Raw genomic sequence first — 7,655 nt, forward strand, 5'->3', positions numbered from 1 at the left:
GAAATCGTTCGTCAATATGGGTATCTTTAATGACTGCAGGCTTAAAAGCATTGCTAAAGCATGTAATGTTTCCGACATTAGCAACACGTCTATAACTCAGTTCAGCCTGCAGCCGCTTAAAATCACTTTAAAGTATCTTAATTCTAATGTCGCATAGAAATCAGCAAGATGCATTTACAATGATTGTATTTTGCATCGCACACCCTAGGTGGTAACAGAAATTTGAACAGCTTTTTAGCATTTAGTAAACGTTCTACAAAGATGCTGACAGACCGCACCGCTTCCATGGCTGTCGAATAATAGTGGCAAAATGATGCAGTGCACAGCTAGGTTAACTAGGTTAGGTTAAATTGTTAACATCGAAGCTATCAGTGAGCGCGGAGACGCGCATTAACACCGCTCATTTTCATGCGATACGCCTTTACAAAAAGCGTTACAAAAAAAAAAAAAAAGAGCTTGCTGTGTGCTTTCATAGGGAGCGGGAGAAGTAGTGGCGGACGCTGTAGAAGACGACGCGATTGTCCCCACCATGCATTGACTGGTGGAGAGGGAGATAATTCAGGTCTCCTAGCGGGAAAGGTCCGTTTTGAAATATTCCCGTATTCACAAAGGTCACTTAAAATATTCATTTATTTTTGCACCTGGGTCAAGCACTTTGAAGTATACACAAAATTACATTAATTACATGGACCGTATATCACTGCAGCGATAATATCAAGGTGGGGTGGGGGGAGGGGGGGGAGGTGAGATCTTTTCCTGGTTACGGACTTGCATGTAGCTGTGTGCTCCTATGCAGTCGTACATACTGCGCCGATATAGCGTGCTACTTATGAAGAAACGGATGCATGCGCACCGACCGATCCTCAAAGATTGTTCACATAAAAAAGATTATTAAATGAATGAGCTGGATTCTTGATAAAGATTGAGAAATATTACCATTCGAATAGATTCTATTTTTTGGTACGTGCTGTTATTTTTTTTTTTAATCGTGAGTGCTCGGCTCTGTAACGTGGTCTGCATTCGAATATAGACGACAGCGAAGCTCGCGTAATTCCCCCCCCCCCCCTTTTTCAAATGATATACAGTCATACCAATAATAGCAATACAGAAATCATTATCAGCTAAGTTAGGCTCGCTGCGTCCTATGCCTGCAAATTTGATGTCAACTGCGGCCGCACTCAGCTACGTTTTCCCTCTCTTGTCACCGCGAGGGCACAAGTTTTCTCTTCTACGCATTACTAGACTTGTCTAACGCAACTTTCCTCACATAATCTCGGCTAGAGCTTTGCCCATACGCGTTTACTATCTGGGTCATGCTAGTATAATTCAATCTCTTGTTGTTACGCCTATATTGTCCTATTACATCAATCTCTGCGCAATTACTTGCTTTCTTTCAAGCTTTCTTGGTTAGGTGTTTTGTTTCATTCCTACGGGTAGTACTGGTATGTTGCATTTTCATTGGCGACTGTCTTACACTGTTTATGTAAATTGGCAAAATTGACAGCTGGCAGTCATCGCTACAACTTCACTCCGTGATGTGTGTGTTCATGAAACGCGCAATGGGTCTTAAATTTCTCGGCTGTTTTTCAGAAAAAACAATCTAATGTACAAGCCTCTTATTCTTAACTATCACGAGAAACAAAGGGGCATGTCATGAGCATTAGCACTGTCAACATAAGAACACGAAAAAAGATGCGCGACTGCTTGAAGTTAGAAGTTTCGATGGACGCACCTGACGACGCTTGTGACTGCAGTGAGAATGATATGCTTATGCAACATACCAAGGTGACTGTTCGCACTTTATTGTTCGGGCAGCGTGAGACACCGGGGGCAGGTATGCCACAAACACCTGTGTCCTTTAACGCAAGCAGCGCACAAAGAAACCGAAGTGATTGTTTGGATTTAAAGAGAAGACGACAGTGAAGTACAATACCTAAGATCACCACAAAGGTGCAAGAACGTACGCTTCGCGCTTACAGGTGACGCATATATTTAACGCGATAGCGTTAAGGATCCCGTGTCTCAGAAAATCCAGCGTTGGCGCCGGCGTCGGCAGAGTTGTCCGTGAGCGAAAACTTTCTCATATATTTAAGTATACGTATATGCCTTCCCATTGCTATATGACGTTCGGTATATGCGGGCAATATTGCCACACCGTTCTATCACTAAAGTTGCTCAAACCTTGTCCTGCATTTTAGACAAAGTTATTCCTCGGAATTTTGAGAATGACAGCCCACAAACTAACGTCATGAAACCAAACACCGACAGCGCATGCTTTCTACTATCAGACTTCAATATTAAAGGTGCACGCGAAACAATAGCAGAAACCTGGAAATAATGTAATTCCTTTTGGCGCGGCTGTGCACTACCTCCGGGATAGGTCCCCGCAAGAGGCCGCGTTTGTACCAGAAAGCTTGCCTTCGCGCGCAGCGTTCGCCGCCAGTGTTTCGCGGTAAACGTTACGGTTACATCAGCTGCATTTGACGGGAAGCGTGAGAAGCAGTCGGCGATCTCTGAATGCTATCGCGGTCCACTCTTAAAGCATCCTCCAAGTTTTAAAAGTTGCAATTGAGCCTTGCTCAGCCCACCTGTAATTCGTCTCACCAATTCTGCGCAGTGCAGCGGAAGGCTGGGGCTCGTGTCAGCCAATCAGTGACGAGAGCCGGCTGTGTGTTCCACAAGAGGGAGGAGGCCTCGTCCATTGTGCGCCAGTGACCCTTCCGTGAAGCGTCCATTTAGTTGGCGTCGTGGGGAGGGCGATCAGGGGCGGACAATGGGAGAGCCTACGTTGTAGTTCTCTAGTTAACCGACGCGACCATTAGCTTTGGTTGCACTGCAGGAAGCTCACGAGGTGGAATAAAGCTGCAAGGCAGCGTCGCTAGCAGCGGCGTACTTGTAGGCCCGGGCTAATCGATTGTGGCTGTCTTCGGGGCGCTCCGTGAAGTGACAAAGATACATTAGTCATCAGCTTCGCCATGATATAAATAACTATGTTCAGTGATAATGAAGTAGAGTGTTTCATAGAAATATGGCCCTTTCTTATAAGATTAGGTGGGAAGTTTTATTGCTCTAACACACCGTTAGTTTGCCTTGCTTTCAGAGCTGAAGGGAAGGAATCGGTGATCCTATGACTTTGGCCACTGCGTGCTTCAAAAGAGTTTGGCTTTACAGCAGGAAGGTTGGGGAACAATGCCTTCAACACTACATTCAGTTTCAGTACGGGACAATGTATATTGGATGTACGAGGTAGTTCCCGTGCAGCTGGACATCACTATACATTATGCAGGGTGTGAGGCGTGGAATCAAAGTATACAAAGGAGGTAAAGATGTCAGAGTGAGGTGAGTGGTTTTATACAAGGGGCTGCGAGTTCCAAAAAAAAAATAAAGTAGAAGAGAGAATGAAAGTGAGAGGGAATACTACCATCAGAATCCACAGCGGAGAAAGGGGTCCCGTGCGTAAAACTTATTGAATGTTTGATACATCTATATTATTCCTCTTGATGAAAATTTCTTCTTGCCTTGTTTTTACATTTGGTGATTATTCTTGGTCATTTAGTTTTTTTTCCTATCTTTTGATTGCTTTTAATGCTTACAGCTTGTTCGTGGTTTTGTTTTTCAATGTGTGCCCCTTTTCTTGCTCCCTTAAAGCAGACGTGGTCTCCTGCTTAAGCTAGGAGGGCATTATTGCTCCCTCTGCGAATATTCCCATCTTATAAAATTATTGAAACATTACGTTTTGCAGCAATTTGCCGCAGTCAGTTTGATTACACGTGGATTCCAAGCTATATTGCTATAGTAAGTAATGGTGTAGCCGATAAGTTAAGTGTTGAGTCCCATACTATAGGCACATTGGCTCTTGTTGCCTTCTCGACATCGGATATGCTAAGAGTCTCCTTTGCGGCCGCCGCGGTGCTCCACAAGGGGGAGCTCTGTTGTCCAACGCCTTTCAATTTTGTTTGACTGGCCTTGCGTTTGTATCCTTTAACAGTGAACATTGGCGAATACGCGGACGGCGTACACTTATGGGCCTTAGGAGCCCACGGGCCCAAATGCGTGCTCGACTATACCTTGCAATTTACAATAACAGCGAGGTATCTGCGGCGTCAGGGCCTCCATCTCTCAACAGAAAAAATAAATAAACTAAAAATGTGTCGTACGTGCATTCAAGCGAAACGAATAACAGAGTATCCGATAATCGCCAATGGAATAGCGATACCTGCTGTAAGACATCACAGATTACTTAATGTAGTCATACACCGCGGACTACCCTGATCAAGATACGTCGCCGCGATGCAGTCAAAGCTAAAGTGTTTCGTTCGCGACCTTGTCGTTGTTCCAGGAACTAGATGGGGTCCCTCAGTCATGTCTTCTCCAATTTTACCAAGCGCTATTCATAGGCTATATATACGGTACAGCTTGCCGGCTATCTCAAGTATGAGAACTAGCTGCGATCGCTCGCTGGAAGACATTCCGACTCAAGGATTGCGCACATGCTTGCGCCTATACCACGCTGCACATAAAATAATGGAACGATAGCGGAAGCTCGTGCTTGTCTTATGCGTGTATCTATGCACTACGAGCCTCTTCTACTGTACCTAAGCTTGTTGACTCGATACAAGCACCGAACCTTGTCAGCACTCGTTTCCACCCTCCCAGACTGCAGCTTTTCAGGGACAATATCAAGCCGTTGAGAGCATAGTACCATCAAAATTATTTCCCGTCAGTATTCCTAGAACACCTCCGTGGGTCTTGCCTAAACTTTTCGTTAGACTTCACGTCACTGGGATTACAAAGTGGTCATCCATTCCATCCGTGGGCCTCAAGCAACTTACCCTATTTCAGATGTATACAGTGTACGGCCATACTGCGCAGGTGTATGCCGATGGATATGTCACATATGCCGGCCCTGCAACCTTCGTCATCCCGCAAGTGATCATCGCTCGACGGTTTAAAATAAATCATAAGTTAACATCAACTGTCGCAGAAATTGTTGCAATGTTGGAGGCACTTAGATTTCTCTCCGAGGAGAATACTCGTACACAGACTGCACTCTGCGATACCAATAAGCCAGCTCTTCAAACCATCGATTGCGTCCTGAGACGAGACCCGTATTACACCTTAGCTCTAGAAACCAGAGATCCTCGACTTTGAAAAAGGAACTTACCTTTCAGTGGATACCTGCACATTGTGGCGTCATCTATACTGTACAGGCAGACGCTGAGCTTTAAACGACAGCTCTGAAGTACATATTACGTTTTCACGAACAGACACGTACATTGTGCTTAGTTGCGTCAAACGCCACTCTATACGTTTTGAGCATCGGACCCAACCAGATGGACGCCACAGGCGATTGCATAAGTGCGACCCTGAAATAAAAATTCGGACGCCTGACAAGCTCAAACGAAACCTAACAAGTATGGTGCACCGTGTTCGCCTTGATGCCGCGTGCACCTGACGTTATACGCACATCGCACAGTGCAGTGACGCTGGTCAAAACTGTGAACACTGTCCGACGCCAGAAACACATGAGTATTTCTGAAACGCATCTTGAATTCGTCCCGCTAAGGCGCGAGAATAACCGAAACTGTTCTCATTCATCTCACACATCGAAAACAGACCGCTATCTGACGAAGTTGTTTTGGGTCTTTGGCCTAACGCAAGCCGAGCAGCGCTGATTACAAGAGCAGATATAGCCCTTATACAAGGCACTGGGTTTTATAATATACAAATCACATAATGGATCTATATTACACGTACCTCCTCCTCTTACCATCACTCATTTTTGCTTTTCCTCTCCTTCCCCTTTCCTCAGTGGGGAGTAGCCAGGCCAGGGCAAGATATACAGTTCAAGTCAACATTCTCTGTCGTTCTGTAAATAAATTTCTCTATCTCTGCGATGCATGCATGACATAGTTTGATGATAATGTAAAGTCGTCTTTATTACATAGGTAGGGTTCAGAGTTTTTCGGCCGAACCGGAAATAAGGAAAACACTCATGAAAAGTGCACGCCCAATTTTTTTTTTTTTTTTTTTGCCGCAATTCAGTTTTTACCGCTAACGGTCGGTAAAGCAAAATTACCGTATAACTAAGGCGGCGATCGGTACGCACTTGCCGAGCCTACATGCGCTCCGATGCAACCAGCCTGCCGCTTAAACGATCTTTTTCTTTTTTAGAGCGGTATACCTGTTATGGGCTCAATACCCCGGTTGCTTCAATATCCGCCGTTGTCCGCCTTCGTCTGTCGCTGGAATGCCAAAATCCTTTGCCAGAAAATGAGAAAGAAAGAAAATTCGTTGTGCCGCGAGGATTCCAACTTACGACCAACAGATGGGCAGTCCACAATTCTGCTTCTCTATCAGATGGATTCATACACCAGCAGATAATACGAATCCTAGAGAGCACAATCGATTTAACAGCTGCCATGATTGGCTAACGCCTGCTTAAAGCGTGTGTACAAGTAGAGCTGGCGTCCATGCTTGCTTCGTGTTCTAGCACACCGCATTCGACATTGCTGAGGTGGTCCTAAACCAAGTTTTCTTTCTCTAGATGTAATGACAATGATGAGCTATGTGAGACCAGACTCCCACGACCTTTGCTTCGATAAATACCGATCGTCCAGCCTGTACACCCAAGGAACACCCCACAGTCCGGCGTTGTTTGATTGCACCGTAAAAATTGCTTACCGAGTTTAAAAAATGGACCATGAGGCGATAACACAATAAAGAAACTATTGAAGAAATGGCTAGAGAGCCGTTATATGGGCTGTTCCAAGACTGAATTTACCTGAAACTTCTTCCAACAATACCAAGAAAATCGCCTCGCCATTATTCGTGGCCATGTCCAGCTGTTTCAATACATCGTCTTTATAGGTGAACGAACTAAACGGCACAATAGGAAAGAAAAACGCGCAATCGTTGACCTGTCCGACGGAGGTCCGACTTCGAAAGAACATGGCGCCTACGCATTGTCCTGTGTTCTACCGTCGTGTATCATCGTTTGCGAGCTTTTCTAAAGCAACGGCTATACGTGCCTGCTTCCAGAATGATCGGTCATGCTGCATACGTTTCAAGGCAAAATGATACACGTAGAATCCCAAAGGTACTGAAGAAGCCATCTGCTGCAAAACATAAAAAAAGATATTGGATATGCCTCCAAGTATAACTTGAAGCAAGATTGGTCAAATGCGCTGCTAAAGCGTACGAAAGGGTACGAAAAGATCACTATATTGTTTTTATGCTAAGTTGATACGACGTCCACAAAGCTGTTCTAGAGTTCTTTTGAGTTATGGGAGTAGCCTCTCAAATGTATATAGGGCTTGTACATAGCATACGATGTGTTAGATACGAGAGATGTGAACAACCAAAAGCGTCATTCAAAATAGCAGTGAAACACATTTTCTGTAAAGGTCATTATTACGATATGACTCGGATAACAAAGCAGAATAGGACACTATTCCTACTAATAGAATAATAGAGCATACGGAATAGGAATATTTCCTTATCCCTCACAAGCTCAAAAGAAGTCAAACAAGCATGGAGCACCAGATTCGCCTTGGTGACGTTTTCACCAAGCGTTATAGTCATCTGATAAATTGCAGTGATATTAGCCCAAATTGTGAATACTATGAGGTACCAGAAACGCTTGATAATATCTT

The sequence above is a fragment of the Dermacentor andersoni genome, chromosome 8 (assembly GCF_023375885.2).
Source record: "Dermacentor andersoni chromosome 8, qqDerAnde1_hic_scaffold, whole genome shotgun sequence".
Lineage (NCBI taxonomy): Eukaryota > Metazoa > Arthropoda > Arachnida > Ixodida > Ixodidae > Dermacentor > Dermacentor andersoni.